Here is an 18,777-nt window from a genome sequence, read left to right as displayed (position 1 = left end):
GAGGTTTGGTGTGAAGGAAGGGGCAGAAGGCCTGAACAACATCGGAAGGAGAAACAGTGGTGGTGAGATCTCTGTAGCAGCCCTTTATACCTCTAGACTTCAGTTTCTGCTCCCCACTGGGTGCCTCTCACAGAGCAAGGAGCTCTTTTCCAGTCCCAGCAGCCTCTTCCCAGCCTGGTCACACCACGGGACAGTGCAGCTGCCTCGCTCTTCCTTACAGACCAAGGAAGGTGGTGGGACATGTTGTATCACACTATGTGTGTATAAAGCTTTTCTGCCAGTAGTCAAGTGTGGAGATGGAGAGGGAGAAGGTATTTTTTTCTGCCTCCCCTCTCACTTTCTGTCCTTTCCTATCTTCTGTCTCCTCCCCCATGCTGGTTGTAACCTTTCTTCCCTTCCCTGTCTGCTCACCTAACACCAGCTGCATCCTTTTCCTTTAATCCATGCGATGGATCAGTGACAGACCCCCACTGTAATTTTTTAAATCAAAGCCTTTTATCTTGAATTGAGCAAGGTCAGGGGAAGCTTCTTAAGGCATCGATTGTATTTTCTATCTCTGCCTTAGAGCAACTTAAAGGATGGCTCAACAGGATTAGCAGAAAGCGCAAGATTGGACAAATGGATTTGGCAGGGGCTGGCTGGTGGGCCTGGGGGAGTGGGAGCTTGCTGTGCTGGAAACTGGGAGAGCTGGGCTCTGCTCAGGGCCTGCATCACTGCCTGCTGCCCACTGTGCCTCTGGGCACGTGAAGGCAGCTGGGCTGATGCTGATCACGGTCCTGACACTGCCAGGGGAGAGAGCAGTCAGCCTGCAGCACTGCTCTTTGCTAAGCAAGGCTACTTAGTGCTGGCCGGGTGCTTTAGGGGCAAGGCACGGGGGATTGCTCTGTGCTTCAGGGATCATTGCCCCCAGCACAAGCCTCTCTGCAAAGCCTAGAGGGACATGCTGATCTCAACGGAGTGCTCACAGCTGGAATAGCATGGGTCAGGCCTCAGGAGCAAGCCAGGATGCCATTCCCTGCGGTTGCAGGTCCTTATGGCAAGATTCCCACTCCTTTCCCAGCCTGCTGGGTGCTGCTGGAGGTGTGAATTAGCAGTCCAGAGGCGCTGTCATTAGACTCTGCTTCCTTGGCTTGGTTTCTTCTGTTTCCTTCCTCCCCTGTTTTGTCTTATGGTCTTGCAAGTGCATGTTTTAGAAGAAAGTGTCAGGCTTGTGGGGTGACAGAAGGGCAGCAGGCCATATGTGAGCTCTCCTTGCACGGCCTGGCTGGCACGCTGTGCAGCCTCAACCAGTTTGTGGTCCTTGCCTACCCAGCGCCTCCCTGTACCTGGCAGCACCAGATCTCCCCTCCTCTCACCTGGGGGGTCTCCTCCCTGGGGACAGGTTGGTTCTGCCTGGGGTGGGAGAGGGTCTGCACCAGGCTGCTCCTGCACTTGTGATGACCAAGCTGATATGACCCATGCACCCAGCCACCATGCTGTCCCAAGAGGGAGCCATCCCTTCCCCACCATACAGTGTATCTGCACCAAGCAGGAGCCCCAGTCCATTTGTTCTCTGATCCCACAGGTGACTGCTTCCCTCCAGCACCTGAACCCCCTCTGTCCTGTACTGTGTTCTCAGTGTGCTGGAGCTCAGTTATCACAAAGGAGACTCATGAGGAGCATCTTCGCCAGGTGCAGACAGCTACTACAGCCTGTTCCCCATCAGGCAGACACCCCCTCCTTGCACGTGGTATTCAAGGGCATATGCCCATTGTGTTATCCTATGTGCACACATACGGCAGTGTGAATTGAGTGTTCAAGGGAATAGAGATTCACAAAACCTTGGCCTTGCTCTCCCAAGCCTCACAGAAAGATGGGATGGCTGGAATAGCCAGGGACATGGCTGCTCCTCCCCAGCGCAAGGATTCCCTCACAGGACTTGCCACACCATCATCTTCTCATTAGCAGCCCTTCTTCTCCTGAGCAGATGAAGGGTCTCTCTGGGATCCCGTTTCCTCTCCACTGTCCTCCTGCACCAGCCTAGCCTCATGTCACAGGGCTTGTCTTTGGTCTGGGGCGTCCCAGCTCCTCAGCGTGTGCTGCTCACGGGAAAAGCTCACGCCATTTCCGCATAGAAGAGGATTTGCATGCATGGTGGGGGAGAGACAGCCTGGCCTGTTTATTCTTAATGCTCCGTATTATCTCCATTAATATTGCCACCTCTGCCTCACATGCTAATTAAGGCTCGAGATTGTTAATGTAATAGGGAATGTGGGCAGAGACCACACAAGACTGGCTGAATTAAGTTAACCTTATGGACTGTTAATGGATCTCCTGGAGGGGCATTTCTGCCTAATGAGAATCCAGCTTGAATGGTAATCAGAGGCTCGCTCTCCGCATGCCCAGCAGAGCCGGGAAAGCTGGCAAGGCTGCAGGGCAGGATGCGGGAAAGGCATTGGCAGGAGCTGCTCATGACGCTGAGGAGGGAAGAGAAGGGTGCAGGGCTGGAGGGAAAGACCTCGAGGTGAGGGAAGAATTGGGCTGAGTGGAGTAGTGATGCTGGTGGTGATGCAGAGGGGAGAACCCCAAATGGGCACTGAGGCTGGCCCCATGCTTTTTGTGGTGGGCATTTAAATATTAACTCAAAGGGCTATTCTTCCTGGTCGTGATTGCCAGCAGTGAAAAGGTAACTGTGTTAGCTGTGAGCAGGGCTCCTCTCTAGGGAAAAAACCATGGGAATCTCCTGGCCTGGATCCTGGAGACCTGCACGGTGGGTCATGGCTGCTGCTACCCGGCAGATCAGGGAGCCAGACTTTCCCAGCCTGTCTTGTTGTACAGTGTGGGGAAAATGTCAGGGAAGGGGTCTGGCACTGAACATTCTTATGTGTAAAGAGTACACTGCCTTGCTGGTGAGCAACAAGGTGAAAGGCTGGATCTCTGTTTAGAAGAAACCTGGGGACAAATTAAAGAGGGCAAAATTGAGCTTAGAGGCTAGGCTTTCAGTGTATAGGGTTGGGTGAAGTTTGGTGGTATCACAGATTCAGGATTGCAGTTGAGGCAAACAGATGAAGCTTAAGTGTTAGGCTGCATGTTCAAGGCAAAACTGTATGATCCTGGGCCTGGATGAAACTGGGTCTTTCTGGGAGCCCATGAAGTGTCCCAGGGAAAGTGTGCATATTTTCACATCTGGCTCCTGTGTGCTAGTTTTGCCCTCCAGAGGGAATAGGTGCGGAGTGGGATATAGGGCAAAAGCAAAGCCTGAAATGGAGGCCAGTTGTTTGCATTTCAATTTGGGGAGTTGAGTAATATAGATCAGCCCCAGAACAAACATGTAGAGCTCAGGGTAGGGTGTTTGGGAGGAAGGTAGTGATCTGCAGAATTGGTTAAAGGAATAAAGAAATGGCTTTGGGGTTTACTTCTTGCTCAAGTCCCACTGCCCCAGGAGGTGCTCCAAGTGGGCAGGCTCTGCGCTTCAGATCCTAGCCTGGAGGTTACTCAGTAGTTGTGGGATCTGGCCGAAAGTTTAGCCTTCTGATGTGGGAGCAATGACGGAGGAGCTAAGATGCGTTGCTTTGACTCCAGAGGTGTGAGATTGAGCTGTGTTGGCTGCAATTTATGTGAAAGGTTTCTTACACCAAACCCAGCTGTGGGTGATTCTCTCTGGGGAATTGAAAGTCAGGCAGGTACCACTGCAGCTGCAGGAGGAACCTCTATATTCCTGGATATAAGGACTGCTGTCTCCTAGCTCTGTTACCTTGAGCTGCCTTACCTGACCTGTGTCAGCTTTAGATGGCCCATGGCTTGGATGAGTCTGGCTTGTAGTGCTCAGGGTTTGGGGTTGGAGGTTTGTGGGTTTCGGTGAAAGTTTGTGGGTTTGTGATGCAGTTCCTTGGGGTTGGAAATGGGTGACAAGGACATGGAAAGGGAATAGGTCCAGTTCAGGTTGCCCAGCAAGGTTTTTCTTCACTTTCTGGCTCTTGGTACAGGAAGACACCAGGGAACTGCAAGGAAAGGAGTTCCCTTGCTGTGTGTTGGTGTGTGGGAGTTGGTTCCCAGGGCAGAGTACACTGCTGCCAGTGACTGAGGGGAACTGAGGGAAGGTGAGGAAGGAAAAGCAGAGACTGGGAGAGGCAGTGCAGGAGCCAGATGGACTGCTCCACCCAGAGAGGGATCTCCTCCCTGCAAACCTCTACGCACCCCGGGGTGCATGCAGCACATGCACACTTACCATAGTTTTGTGCTGTACTCATAACATTGCTTTCACAGGATGCTCACTCTGCAGGTGTGCAGTAGCACACTGGCGTTTCACAGGGGTGTAAATGCTGCCACACACACACAAGACAAACCACAGAGGACACATCACTCCCTATGACACCTCACAAATACATCGATGTTTTCAGCAAAAAAACAGATTCGCACACATATGCATTATTCACCCTATAGTACAGCACGTGGATGCACACACATACACATACACAATCCATACATCACTACCTGGAGTCCACTGCCCACAGCAGGCACATGCACTCCACCAACACACAGGTGTTCACCAGAGGCCATGCATTCCTGCACACCCATGTGCACACATGACACCATGTTGTCCATGTTGCCCCCTTTCAGCATTATCCCATGCACATGGACTCACTCACAGCAACACTAACAGATACACATGTTTTTGTGTCTTCCAGGTCTCCTTGCTTGCCATCTCAAAGCTGGCATGTGAAGGTGAGGCAAAACACATCCCTTTCAGATGAACAAGATGAACACCACACCGACGTACATGGGCAAACACACATATGCATCTCCCTTGGCTCCTGGTTGCCTTGCTTTTGCTCTCCCTTTTCCTTTGTTTAGCTAGTCATGGTGCAATTTCCATGCCCCTGAAGCACAAGGCAGATGGTTTGGAGGTCAGTTTAGGATGATGCTTCCCTTTTCCACACTTCTCTTCAGCTGCTTAGCTCAGTACTAAGTATCTCAGAGATGAAGATCTTCCTTGCATATCCACACACGACACTTCTGTGTTGCCTCTCAGCACCTATTAGAAATCCTAAGTCCAAAAGCCTCTTTAAATTGCCCTCATGACCATACTTTAACCCAAGTAGCACTTCAGGCCGTGGTGGCTTTTCTGGGTTTGGCAGCATCTGTTAGCTTTGACCAAATGAGGCAACTCCATCTCTACTCTGCTCTGTACATGTGCCTTGCTGAGGCCCAAAAGACTCTCTCACTTGTCCCCTTTCAACCTGCATTATTCATCTCCTGTAATGCACAATGGATGTTTGTGAGAAGAGACATGCATAGTGCTGAGGAACAGACGTCCCCAGCAAGCTGAAATTGTCTGGGTGCATGGGCCAAGTTTAGCTGAGAGAGAGGAAATTTTTACTCCTTCAAAGCACTTCTGAAAAGTGAGTGGTGGTGGCAGTGATGGAGGTAGAGGGGAAGAGGGGGTGGCTTGGAGGGGTTGAGGTGGTGGGGGGGGATTCCCCACGTTTCTTCTGGCTCTTCTTGTGCTGCCGCACAAACATGCACGTGGTGCATGCGTGGGAAGGTGGGAACGCTCTGGGGGAAGGTGTGAAGTAGGTGGCTTTGGGGAGTGGAGAGTTTGCATGCCTGAGTAACGGTGAGGAAGTTGTACTTGCATGCACTGGGAAGGGGGCTGGGGGGTGTTTGGTGAAAAACTGTGGAAGCAGGGTGCCAGGGCACGTGATGGGGGGGGGGGGGGGGGGGGGCGGGCAGGGAGTTCCTGGAAGAGGCTATTGCAATGTATGCTTTGTTGACTTAAACTGAGGTGTGTCTGTGCTTGCTTGGAGCCCATGCCCGTCCAATAGCACAGAACAAGAGCTTGCAGGACAACCTCCATTTTCCCTTCATGTGGCTAGGGCTAGACCCAACTACAATCCCTGCGTTGCCTGTGTCCAAGCTGCCACTATGCCAGCTCCTTCATGTCTGTGGGCTCTTTGTTTTATACCTGTGACAGTACCCACTGCTCCAGTGATCCCAGTACAGCCATGGACCCTGCACCACATGCAGGGGTTGCACCCAAACCCAGCTGCTCTTCCCCCTGCTAGAAACCCCATGTTTTCCCATGCCTCTCTCATTTCCCGGGGGCACACAGGTACACATGCTTGCCCTGATGACGAACTCTGATCAGTCTCCATCATTGCTAGCAGTATCATGCTGTGATGCTACTGAGCTTGTTAAACAAGCCTGGCAGAGTTCTTGTCCTGGTGTCCCTGGTGCCGGGCAGATCTGCCATCCTTTCCTTGCCCCTTCTTACCCACCTCGTGCATATCCTTGTCTCTCCGGGGGCTTGGGGGAAGCTGGCACCTTCCTGGCCAAATCTCTGCTTCCCATAAGGGTTTATGTACTTCTTCACCATGCTTAGGTTTAGCAGTCATGTCCCCTGATGCCACTGTCAGCCAGTTTCAGAGCACTTGGGGATGGTGGGACCTTGCACTCTTCTTTGCATGCAAATTATGCACATCTAACACCAGAAGAAAGGAGGAAAGGAGAAGGGATCAGTGTGGAAGCTTTTACAGGTTTTCTGCTCCCAGAGACTTTGCCCCGAGGAGCTGCAACACGTGTCAGTGGACAGATACGTGGTCTTTGCTGGGAGATGGTAGAATGGGCGGAACTAGAAAAAGTGCAAAAAAAGAGAAGATCTCAGCGGTGGTGGCAGCTTAAGCAGAGTTGGTGTGGCAGTGGTATGTGTGTGTGTATGTGCACGCATGCAGGTGCACAGAATAATATAGCTGTCTCCAAAGTGACTTCCAGCTTCATAACTTTCAAGGATGTCATTTTTCTGGGTGAGTGATGCTGGCTGTCTGTGTTTCATGTGTAGTTTGTGTTTGTCTGCCTGTGTTGGATGTTGATGAGTATTTGTGTTTTCCATGTGACAGAATATGGCTGGTGTTTGATGATGCTGGGGCTAGCGTTTAGGATCCAGAAGGATAGTATGCCACTGTGTGGGCTGAGTTAGGTAGGTAACAGTATCTGATGCGATCAGTTTGTATGCTGCAGGCAATTCCTAAGCATAGTATATTCGTGTGGGATATGCAGCCAGTGGTGCTTTGCTTGACTTTTATGCTCCTAATTGTTTTATGAAGATGTTTTATGTGCTTTTATTTTCTTACAGATGTGTGTGTTGTGAAGTGCTGGTGTGCTGTTTGCACTGATATAGATGTGCGTGTGTGACACTTTTTCTGATGTGGAGGTGGGCTTATTAAATGATGTGCATTTGTGCAGTGGCAGTTACATATAAGCAGTCAGGAGTTTGTGTGTGGTAGGTATATTCAGATATTCAGAATGCATTTGTGCAGTGGTCAGTATTCACTGTGTTTTTATATTTATATAATATTTTTGCTGTGTACTCATATGAGTGGTGGAACAGGCTGGGTGGAGTTGATGTGTCTGTGTTATGGTCGTCTGAAATAACACATATGCATGTTAATACAGCTGTACAACCTCATAGGGGCAGGATGTATGTGAAGAAGAGATGCACCTCACCCTTTGGGGGGACTCTGAGTTTTTAGGGAATGTATGCAGGGTTGTACGTGGGGCTATGAAAAGGCTGGTGAGTGTGTGCGTGTGTGTGTGTGTGCGTGTGTGTACAGCACGTGAGTAGCAGTTTGAGTGTGAACAGCATACTTGCAGGGGGGTCTGCCCAGGTGATGTGAGAAAGGGCTGGGAGGTGGCATGTCTGCGTGTGTGCGGCCGCATGTGTAAGCACACTTCACCTTCTCCTGGTGTGGCTCCATCAGCACCTCACCCTACACTGGGCCAGGTGCTGTCTCCCTCCTCAGTGGGACAGCTAGGCTCTTAGGATACAGGCTATCCTCTTTCCATCCTTTAAATCTCTTTCCATCCGTCTGTCCGTCTGCTCTGCTGCCCGTGTCCAGTTGTCTGTTCCCATAATCACCAATATGCCCTGACTAGTTCACACCCCACACTGCCTGTGGACTCCGCAGCTGTGCATCTCTCCGTCCCTCCCACACACACACACATTCACACACACACACACACCCCCACCCCTTGGATCTTCATCTGTGGTATATTCAGTTGCCATTGGAAACCTAAGAAAGAAGTGAATCTACCCTCCAAGTCTTAAGCTGGTGGGTTTTTTTTCCTTTTTTTTTCCCTCCCCTTTCCTCCTCTCCTCACAGAAAGCGAAGTCGTTCGCAATGAATCCATGGCAGCTTCGATCGAGCGGTGAGCTGGAGCACCTACTCACAGGCCACTCCTTGATGTGACTGAAGAGAGGCCTTTACCAGCACTCACTGAGGAGAACGGAGCCCTGGATTTACCTCCTGCACACCCAGACACCCCCAGCACAGGCACTGCGAGGTAAGCCAACCTCGGCACCTATGTCTGTGTGCCTCTCTCCATCCCTCCCTCCCTCTCGTTGCTTGTTCCCCAGAGGTGCGAGGGAGGGGAAAGGCAGGGGTTTCTGCTATGCTATGAACAAAATCCAGGCTTTCATCAGCTCCCCGCCCCGTAATGGAGACCTGCTCCCTCCCCTCCGACCCCCTTTCCTTGCAGCGCTGCATGTGTGTGCAGGGAGGGGTTGCTCGTAGAGCAGCAGGGAGAAGCACTGCGGGTCCCCTGCACGCAGTCCTGAGTGCGTTCCCCTCCTTTCCCATCCCTCCCTTGGCACACACCTGTCTGCTCTTCTCCCTACAGCATTTTCCTCCCCCTCTCCTGTTTCCTTGGAGAAGGGGCAGCTGGGCTGACGCTGCTGCAGCAGGCTGATTTGGCCAGCAACATGGCTGGGCTCTGTGGCCCTGGCCTGGGTTCCCTCAGAGGTGCAGCTTGCAGCAGAGCAGGAGTGGGCATCATGCTACCGAGAGTATGGCATGTGGGGGGGTGTGTTCCCCTCCCTCCTCATCTCACAGATATTTTGTGTATCCCGATTCCCCACGGAGGGTGCTGGCCTCCATTTCCTAGCCAGGTACCTCCTCTGCATACCCAGCCCAGCCTGGCACAGATTTTGGGGTGATGGGTATGCTCTTTGTCACTGCTTATCTGCTGTCCCCTGGTGCTCCTGCCCGGCTGGAAGGGATGTTTTCCTGCTGGAGACAGTGTGTTTCATAAGCTGGGAACGCCACGTGCCCTGCACAGGCAGCGAAGGGGGCCCTGTGCTGAACCTGACCCATTTCGGGGTGCAAAGCTCTTGGGAGGACCTGAAAGGGCCTCCCACTGCCTGGGGCTGCCCTCGGTGCCCCTTTCTCCAGCTCCTCTCCAGGGAAGGCAGAAAGATCAGTTGCACTATTTCCATGCCATGTCTCTGTGCTGCTGGAGCTGCTGCTGCGGCGTGGGGATGGGAGGGGAGCGGGGAGCAGCTGTTTCTTCCATCGCCTGGGCAGGCCCAGATGTGCTGCTGGCCCTCGAGAAGCATGGACATGCTGGGAGGTGCCTTTCCCCAGAACAAGATCCTAAAGCAATGAGCTGCTGGCAAGGCAGTGGGCAGAGGGCATCCTCAGAGGAGCAGATTTTAGAGGGGAGGTTTGGGGGTTCACACCTGCCAGGCTGTGGTTTCAGGCTCTGCACTGACTCTGTCAGATGCCAGGGTTTTCTGAGTCAGATTTTGGGGCTGCTGTGTTTCTCTGAGGGGAAGGGGCTGGCATGTTCTGTGCTGCTGTGCAGCCCTGGCAGTGGTGCTGCTGTGGTGTCCCCTGAAGGAGGTGATGGGTGCTCCCCTCCTGCCGAGGTCCCATCTGGTGATGCCAGCAAGGAGGGGGCATCTTCCAGTGCATCTCCCTGCTGCCACCGCAGGACCTGCTGTCAGCCATCCCTGGCTGCAGTTCCTCAAAGTCCCCTCTCCAACTACCCCGACACCTACCCTTCCACCCAAACTGCTGCCTTCAACTTCTGTCTGGTGGTGTCAGCTGTTTTTCTTCCTCTTTTGGGGTATCCCTGAGTCCTTCTTTTCCCTCTTTCAACAGCACTCCTTCCTCACTCCCTCTCCATCACTTCCCCTCCCTCGTGACCCCTCGGTGCACGCCATGCTGGGCAGGAGCAGCTTTGAGCAGCTTGAGGAAGGGCTGATGTTTCCTGGTAGGATCATTTCTGAATGCTGCTGCCAGCTGACAATAATGTGACGTGATCTTTTCTCCTGTGGTTCACACCCTTCGGTGCGTGCGTGTGTGTGTGTGTTGTGGGTGATAGAGTGACCGTAGTGTTGTTGGTGTGTCACTCTTCCTCTTGGCCAGGGCCCAGCAGGGAGTGTGACCATGCAGTCGCATTTGGTTTCGTTCTTGGGTAGTTTGCAGAAAGCAAGCTCTTCCCAGATGGAGCCTCTGAAACCATTTGGCATTGGTTAAACTCCTCCGCCCTCTCAGGACATGGCTTTGGCACTGGCTCAGGGTGGACAAGACAATAAATCCAGCTCTAGGGAGCTTGGGAGCTTGGTACTAGGTCAAAACTGCTGCGGCTACATGTTAGAAAATGCTGATCCACTACGGACTCACTCTGCTGCTTCAGACTTGTTTAGAAAACAATGTTGGCTTAACTCTGTACTGGCAAGGTTTATGTTGCATTGGGTATTATCTGTCTGCACAACTCTAGCTTGATGCTGGCTCGAGTGTTGTTTGTCCTTCCACATCTGGCATGCACTCCGGATCGTGTGTGCTCTGGCTAATTTGACAGATGCAATTGCACGTTGCAGCCAGCCTGGTTCAGTCCCTCCTGTCAGGCAAGCCAGTTTGAAAGAGAGTTGAATTACAGTCTTAGCAGGGAGCAAGCCAGGTCCCATACCAGGCAGCTGCCCTCCCCTTTCAGGATTTACAACAGCCTTGGTCTCCCAGGTGCCCTGAGAAGTGATGCACGGCAAGGCAGAAATACAGCTCTCTGTAGTTCCATCTCTTCTTGCACCACCCCAGGTCCAAGGAGATCCTATAGAGACAAGTGGCTGGTGACCACCTCTCTGCCTGGCTCTTCCCAAGGCCTTTTGAGTGGTGTCTCACCCACTGCCCTGGAGAGCGTGTGTGCGGGGATGAGAGGGTGATGCCAGCTGGGAGGAGGGAAGGCATCAGCCAAAGGGGAAGGGGAGGGAAGTGTTATCTCAGCGGGGGATGTTGCTCTCCACCCCACAGCCCCATGATCAGTGCATGGGGCCCGGGAGAGGTGTTATTGTTCCTCATAGGATCATGTTGGCAGAAATGCGGTTACACCATGGGTGAGAGCCGAGACAGACCCATTGGTGGTCACTTGGGACAGAGCATGAATGCAAGCCCTTACTGCTACGCTGCAGTGACTTTTTGTAGATCTGTCAGTCAGGTGTTTGTGTTGCTGAGGGAGGTAGTTTTATTTGCTGGGGAGAAACGGGCAGGAAGGTGGTGAGGGGTGGTTCATCTCATGCTTGTGTATGGATGTGTGCAAGTCTCTGGTGATAAGGAGGAGCATTTGCTGACCAGGTTTTGCAGTCTGAAGCCGGCTTTAAAGCCCAGCAAGATAAGCTTTTGGGGGTTGAAGCCAAGAGATGACACTGCCTGCAAAACCTTGTTGCCAAGGTCTCCTGAATTCTAATCTCAGCAAGGTCTCTCACTGGTCACCTCACTGTGCCTCAGTTTCCCCTACCTTTATATGAAGCAGGCTGTAACCACAAACACTGCGGGAGAGGAGGTGGATGGGGAGAGGGGATGTAAAGGCATGCTTACAGTTTGCATGGTGTTTCAGGCTGCACAGAGGGATGCTGTGGGGAAGTAGAGGTGCAGTCTGTGGACTCTACTGGCATGGCTGCATGCTGACCTTCGCAGGGGGCTGGATGCTGGAGGAGAATCCATAATGACTGGGATGCTGTGTGCCAGGGCCGAGGCAGTGATTGACTCAAGCCTCTGTTTGTTTGGGAAGAGAAAGGGAGTTTGTGGCTTGTCACTTGGGAAACAGAGTGGGGATTCAGTGGTGGAGGGCAGGCTTCTTGGCTGGACCTTCCCGAGCAGCCACGCTGCGTGTCTGTGTGTGTGTCAGGGAAGCAAAGGGGACCCTGGTACAGGCCATGACTGGCGGATGGCCATCCCCAGCCCTCGTCACTTCACCTCCCCCTTTCACCCTCTGCACTGCCACTGCTGAGTGGCCGAGGACAGCCCTGACATGCACACACATGACAGACCCGTGCGCATGAGGAGAGGAAGCAGAGTAAAAGCCTTGCTAGAAGAGCAGCTGGATGGGATTTGTGCTACTTTCCTGCCCGGCTTAGCCCGCGTGCGGTAGCACAAGATCTGTGCGGGTGTCCATGCTGCTGCATCCCAGCCCAAGAACGCACCTTCAGCAGGATTGTGCCTGGTGTGTAGGGCCAGGTCACAGGCTGGGGTGTCATGTTGGGCTAACCTGGGGATGAAGAAGACCTCTTCCTCCCCTGAGTTCCTCCCCTGTCTCATCCCTGCTGTGCTTCTTCAGGTGTGAGCCCTGCCTGATTTCTTGGAGGTGGAGACCTGCAGTCAGTGGAGGGAGGTGTCACAGAGGGAAAGGGGATTGTGAAGCACATAGGGGTATGGAGGGGATGGAGACACTAAGAAAGAGGGAAGACCTGAGAGAGAAAGGGAAGAAACAGCAAAAGAAGAGAGGGGTGGAGAGGGAGTCAGGAAGAGAGCAACATGTCCCTGCTGTGACAATGTGGTGTGGAAGTCTCTTATGTAGTTATTACAGGCTAGAGTTCGACCTGACCATGTTTGTACTGGGCACAGATGTGGTCTGAAAAGCTGTGACAGGAGGATCAGCTTTGCACAGGGGGACTGCTCATCTCCCATCCACCTGCTTAACCCAGGGAATAACCAGTCTGAGATTCCCTTCTCCTGCTCTGAGCTGTCTTCTGTGCATGTTCCTCTGCTCCTGATATGGAGGAAGGAGCATGGCTGAGAAACCCCTCCCCATGTCCTCTGTCCTCCTGGCCCTGGCCTTGTGGAGCCAGAGGAGGTGAGTGTGCTGCCCAGCACTGCTGGGAATTGCCTTGCTCTATACTGGAGGCATGCTGGTGAGGTCTTAGGGGGAGCCACAGACTTGTCTTTAGACTGCTCCCTAGAAATACTTATGGCCACGTTACCTCACATAGGCAATGTCTACAGGAAATGAATTCAACATGCTGCATGGGGCAGAATTTTCTCTACAATTGCCCCATCAATATGTCCCATAAGAACTGAATAGCAGCAATTAGATAAGAGGGATTTATGGAAGTTTCTCTTACTCTTTTATGAAATATATTTGAGTACGTATTTGTCAGGTAAGGTAGGTATGGCCGGTCTGTCACAAGGTAGGTAGATTTCATACAGATGTTCTGAGTGTCAGTTTCCAGAAGCTCGAATGCCAGCATTGGCTTGCAGACAGGCTTGCAGGTGAGCATGTACCCACAGCCAATGTGTTCACTGTGACACACACCTGTGGGTGCTTCTAGCCCATCTTGAGCTTCCTCCCTCTCCCCTTGTTGTAGAAACAATAGGCCATGTGGCTTGAAGTCAGTGGCCTATCAGGGCTATCAGGTTGTGACCTCATCTGAACTCCCATGCTTTTTAAAGCCAGCCAGCACGGTGAGAGCTATCGAGAACCAGCCTGGCACAAAGAGAGAAACACTCATATAATGGGGCTACTTATTTCAGTTCCCCAGCATTTCCCATTACATTTCATGTCTTGGGCTGATTCAGTTGAACGGCAATCAATGGAGCTAACAGCCCAGCATTGTTCTGTTCACCTTCTGATTTACTTCTTTTCATCCTCGCTGGGTTTCATCTCCTCCCAGGTTCATGCATCCCCCAGCACTGAGGTCACTTTCTTTTTATTGCACCTGTGGCTGTATATAATCAAGCTAGTTCCTTTCCTGCCCTGAATCTTCTGGGGTCAAGATGGAAATCACTGTTCAGCAAGAGACCCAAACAAATGAGCAAAACTAGCCTGGTCGGTCAGAACAGGGTGGAAGTTATCCAAGAAAACGCACACTGATCAATTCCAGTCACCTCCTGTGTTTAAAGTGACTCAGTATCTCCATTTTTAGGATGTTGCTGGGGAGCTGAATTGTCTTATGATTTTTCTTGTACCAGCTATCCCTACCAACGGTGTTTGTGAGATTCTCTTCCCATATCTGCTTAGATGAGGAACTGTTGGAAACCATGCTGGTAGAATAATGGGTGCTGGGACAAAGCCAATCATAAAAAACCCCTCCAAAACCCACTGGAAAAAACACAAAACCTCCCCCCTTTCCCCGAACAATAAGTTATCAAGTCCAGATGGTTAAATCTGAGAGTTTGGAAGGAGCTTAAGTGATTGAGTTGCTAACAAAAATATACGATCTCTTGTGAAAAAAAAAAGCTACTGATTTGGGGAATTGGAGAAGACCAAATGTTGTACCTATATTTAAAAAAAGGCTTCAGTGATGATCCGGGGAATTAAAGATCAGTAAGCTTTGCATCTGTATCTGGTAAACTGATGGGAATGATAATTTAAAAGCAATGCTTGAAGACATCTAGAAGATTGTGGTCTGATAGGGCCTAACCAGCACAGGTTCAGCAGAAGAAAACTGTATCTTGCTAATCTCCTACAACTCTGAATGTGTCAATAAAGCTGTGGATAAAGGACAACCAATTGATGTAATGTATTTAGACTTCCAAAAGGCTTTTGAAAGATCCTGCACAAGAGCTACTAAAGAAGCTAAGTAGTCAGTGAGCGACAAAATATTGACGTAGATCAAAAACTGAGTAGGAGACTGAAAGAATGAGGGGATTAAACAGTCAAGTTTCACCATGGCAAAAGGTTAATGTGGCCTCCAGGTTCTCTTCTAAATCCCATGTGATTTACTGTATTGTTTAATGACCTGGAAAGGTGGGAGGAGAGATATGCCATATGAAAATTTGCACATGAGACAAAGTTATTAAGTTGACTGTGGCCAGAAAGGGCTGTGAGAAATGCTGGGGAAAGAGAGCTAAGGTAAATGAATGTGCTGTGCTCTGGTGAACAAAACTCAGTATTGCTATGTTCAAAGTAATGTGTAGGGCAGACTCGCAACACTTTAGATAGCCCCAAAGGTCCTGAATGAAGGGTATCAGCCAAATGAAAGTGTGGGCAGACATCAGGGAGCTCTTTGCAGAATTCTGCCCTGTTTTATGCTGCCCTCAAGCAGGCAAAGTAGCTGTTTGACTGCAGAGACAGTGGGTAGAGAGTACTCTGGAAGAGCTGCAAGGCTCTTGGTATGCCTGCAGTGCCACTTCATTTGGAATTGCACTCCTAACTGGGGTCAGCCTGTTTCTGAAGGGATGCTGGAGAATCAAAGGGGCTCTGAGGTGAGACAGAAAGCCTGTGAACACCCTCAAGTGAAGAGATGGAGGTGACAGGGGCTGCTGGTTTCAGACAGCGGACTGGGAGCAGATGTTGAAAAAAAATAAAATTATGACACTTATGAGTACATCTGTTCTTTCTTTCCTCATCACACAGGAGAGAGGCAATGCACAGTAAAATTAAAATGCATGGGATTCAGGTTCACAAGGTTGGACTGTTGAGCTCTAAGTCATGAGATTTTGTCAGGACCGAGAATTTAGAAAGGTTCATAGTGGGCTTGTGTATTTTTGTGGAGAGCAAGAATACACAAAAGAGCTTTAACTAAGGATGAGCCCAGTTTTAGAGCCTGAACCTTCAGGTTCAGTCTTCACAGCCTATATTAACTTGTAACTCATAGCAGCAAATAAGAAAATGAAGATAGGAGCACATTGTCCCTCATCTGTCTGCTTTGAGGTTTTTCCACCTTTTCCCCCAAAAAATCTGGTGATGACTTTCAGGAGAGTCAGCGTGGACATCTCTCTGATCTGGAATGGTTGTTCCCCAGCATGCACCTTACCTTAGGTGCTAGGACATAAACAGTGATATTCTGTTCATGTCCCAACTCCTCCTATCATCACATGTGTTCAGGAGCATCCTCAAGCTCCAGAAAGAATGAGGTCAGATTCTCTCCTAAGATAAACTGGCATAATCGTGTTGAAGTCAATAGTAAGAAGCAGGGTTTTCAGCCTCTGAGTTTGAACTCAGTTCCAGTGAAAACCAAAAAACACACACACACACATACAAAAAAATGCAAAACTACCTAAACTCTTGAAATTGCCTGAGATCAGAAACCTAACCTGGAAAGTTCCCAGACATTTCTGGGAGATTGCCCATGCTTCCACCTCCTACCTGAGCTATGGATGCGGGAATCAGCACCAGGATAAAACGGTATCACAGCCTTTCCATTTGACAGGCCAAGCTGGAGCCCAGAATTAAAAATCTGTTGGGGCTGAAGAGAGATAGAAACGCTGAAACCTATCTGATTATTTCCTCCTCTCTTCAGTGTAAGGAGCTGAGTCTATAAACACCTCTTCCCTGTCCTACTGCATTCCCTACGCAGGAGCACAGTCCCAGTTCTTGGGGTTTTTTAACTGAATATATGATATAGGGTGCTGAAATCATTAACAGCTTGGCTAACTGAGCCTGTTCACAGAGTTTGATTTCTAGCTATTTGTGTGTAGCACACACAAATCTCAGACTCCTCATATGTATGTCTTCTTCCTGGGCAGCCCACGAGGTGTGAGTGGAGTGACTCCTTGTGCAGGGAAATGTTTTTAAGCCAGTAAAACAAACACTAAGGATCATTGCCACATGCTGCTCTTTGCTGGATCTCTGAGCTCTTTTGTATTCTTAGAGCTGTGGTTTGTTTTGGTGGGTATTTTGGAGCCACACCCACTGAAGCTGATAGGGACAGAGTGGGAGCAGCTGGGCTCATGTCCCAGTTCCGAGAGACCTGGGGTCAATATCACACCTTTCCATGGGGTTAAAAGCTCCTGTATGGCCAGAGGGAACTTTGGCAGTGTTTCAAAGCTGACATCATCACAGCCCCTGCAGACCTCTGGGGTGGAAGCGACATCTCCAGCAGCTCTCCTGGAATCCAGGAGCTGGGGACTGTGGGGGCTGAGAGATGCTGACGTCACCCCTGCTGCATGCCAGCAACCCCAAGGCTTCAGAGATGGTTTGATCACCACTACTCTATTATAGCACCTAAAAAAACCTCCAGGATCGGAACATGATTGCATCTCTCTGCTCTAGTACAGCAACCAATGAACCTCCGGGACCAAAGGATAAATGCACCATCTCTTGAGTATTATGGCATTTAGAAACCTCACTCACTGACTCACAGCTGTCTTTCCCCCTCCACCACCACCACCTGCAACTTGTTTCAGCATCCAGCCACCTTCTCTACTGAGGTATAGCTGGATAATCCCTGTGCTTTTATATCATCTGGCTGTGTGCAGCACTAAGATGAGACCACAATACCTTTTCACTTCTTGTGGTAGCAGGGACATCAGTGTTGTGATGCATTTGCTAGCCCTTTGGTCTATGAGTGCAGCAAGGGACTACTGCAATAGACCATTTCCACTCATAATACAGCATCTGTGAATCTCTGGAACTGCTCTGCTGTGGCAGATGATCTGCTCTTGACTATTACAGGGTGGGGGCTCTTCTCACATTGTTATGGATGTTTCAGAAGACAGCTCAGGACCTGGTAACGGTCATGTTGTATCAGCACCTGGAGCTTACAGACAGAAAGGGGGATAATTTGAATGTCTGGTCAGTGATCCTGGCATTTAGAAAGCACAAATTAATTTCTCAGACACCCTAGAGAGGTGGAGTTCTGTCATGTTTCAAACCTGACTTGTAGATTCTGGGGAAAATCCTAAAAGCTTTTGGTAATAGAGGTTTTAGTGAGTTTAATGCCAATGGAATTAAAAGTCTCTAGGCACTCATCGTGAATGGATTTACATCAGGGAGATTAGAAAAGGGAAAACATTATTGGTGTCCAGGGAACTCAGGAGAGCAGCTGTCAGCTGATTTAGATGGAAAGTTCCCCAGAGGGCAGGTGCCCGGACAGCCAGGCAGCACATGCATGCACACCCTGCGGGCTCAGCTTGCATGCTCATGGGCTGGGGACACGTCCCAGGGCCAGCTGTGAGTCACATCACATGTGAACTCTCACAACAGGATGTTTGCATTAGCCAGTTTTATGGACATATCAAACGTGAGTGAAAGCAGCGATGGTCTCTCCATTTCGTCTGGCATACTCTTACTCAAAGACCCATATGCCTCACCAAAGTGCTCCTGGCCTTTCCAGGCATATTCATTACCATCCACTCCTACGAGGAGCGTGGAGGAGGAAAACCTGTTCTCATTCCTGACTCCAGGGACACCCCACACTGGAAAGATTGCAGAACAGTCTCTTCCTTCACGGATGGGCCTTTTACTGCCCCCTTTCTTCCCACCAGAAATGCACCTGGCATATAGCTATTGAGTGTAACTATAAATTGCAGTTAAAGGGGAGACTGGGCAAGATCCTCATTTTGTGAGGTTTAGTAAATTCATAGGCACCATGTCCAAATCATGAAATCCACTGGCTTCAACTTGTCTGGGAGAGTAACTTGGGGAGCCATCACTGCATATTGGCCAGGTTCTGCTCCTTTTTCCAAAGACTCAGTGCTTGTCACTGCTGGAGAAAGCACGCTGGGCCCTTGCCTGTGCTATTAGATAAGAAAGGCATGATCCTGAGGGTTTGGCCTTTCTTGGACTTCCTTACCGGGTTGGTTTGCTGAGGCTGTGCTCTTTGCTGAGGGATCATAGAGGCAATAGAAGAAAAGACACCAGGGAGAGTGAGAAGGATTTTGGTCTTAAGTGCATGAGCTCTCAGGAAGGCTCTGAGAGCTGATTTTTCTGCTGTCCCTCTTGTTATTTCTCTCCAAAGTCCTCATCACTTGTTGGTGCATCTTGTTGAGAGCAGAGATCAGGGTTAATTCACCCTGGCTTTCT

The 18,777-nt window shown here is 50.4% G+C and overlaps 1 long non-coding RNA gene across 1 annotated transcript in view; it reads left to right on the top strand.

The window, feature by feature from the left end:
• Window positions 1-18,777, top strand: part of LOC141923747 (uncharacterized) — a 50,253-nt gene that overhangs the window by 8,969 nt on the left and 22,507 nt on the right. Inside the window, exon 2 of the long non-coding RNA XR_012623394.1 lies at window positions 8,139-8,319. This is a non-coding gene — a long non-coding RNA (uncharacterized LOC141923747). The remainder of the gene's footprint in view (window positions 1-8,138; window positions 8,320-18,777) is intronic.

Source organism: Strix aluco, chromosome 5, assembly GCF_031877795.1.
Source record: "Strix aluco isolate bStrAlu1 chromosome 5, bStrAlu1.hap1, whole genome shotgun sequence".
NCBI classification, from domain to species: Eukaryota; Metazoa; Chordata; class Aves; order Strigiformes; family Strigidae; genus Strix; species Strix aluco.
This window is presented reverse-complemented; position numbering and strand designations above follow the sequence as displayed.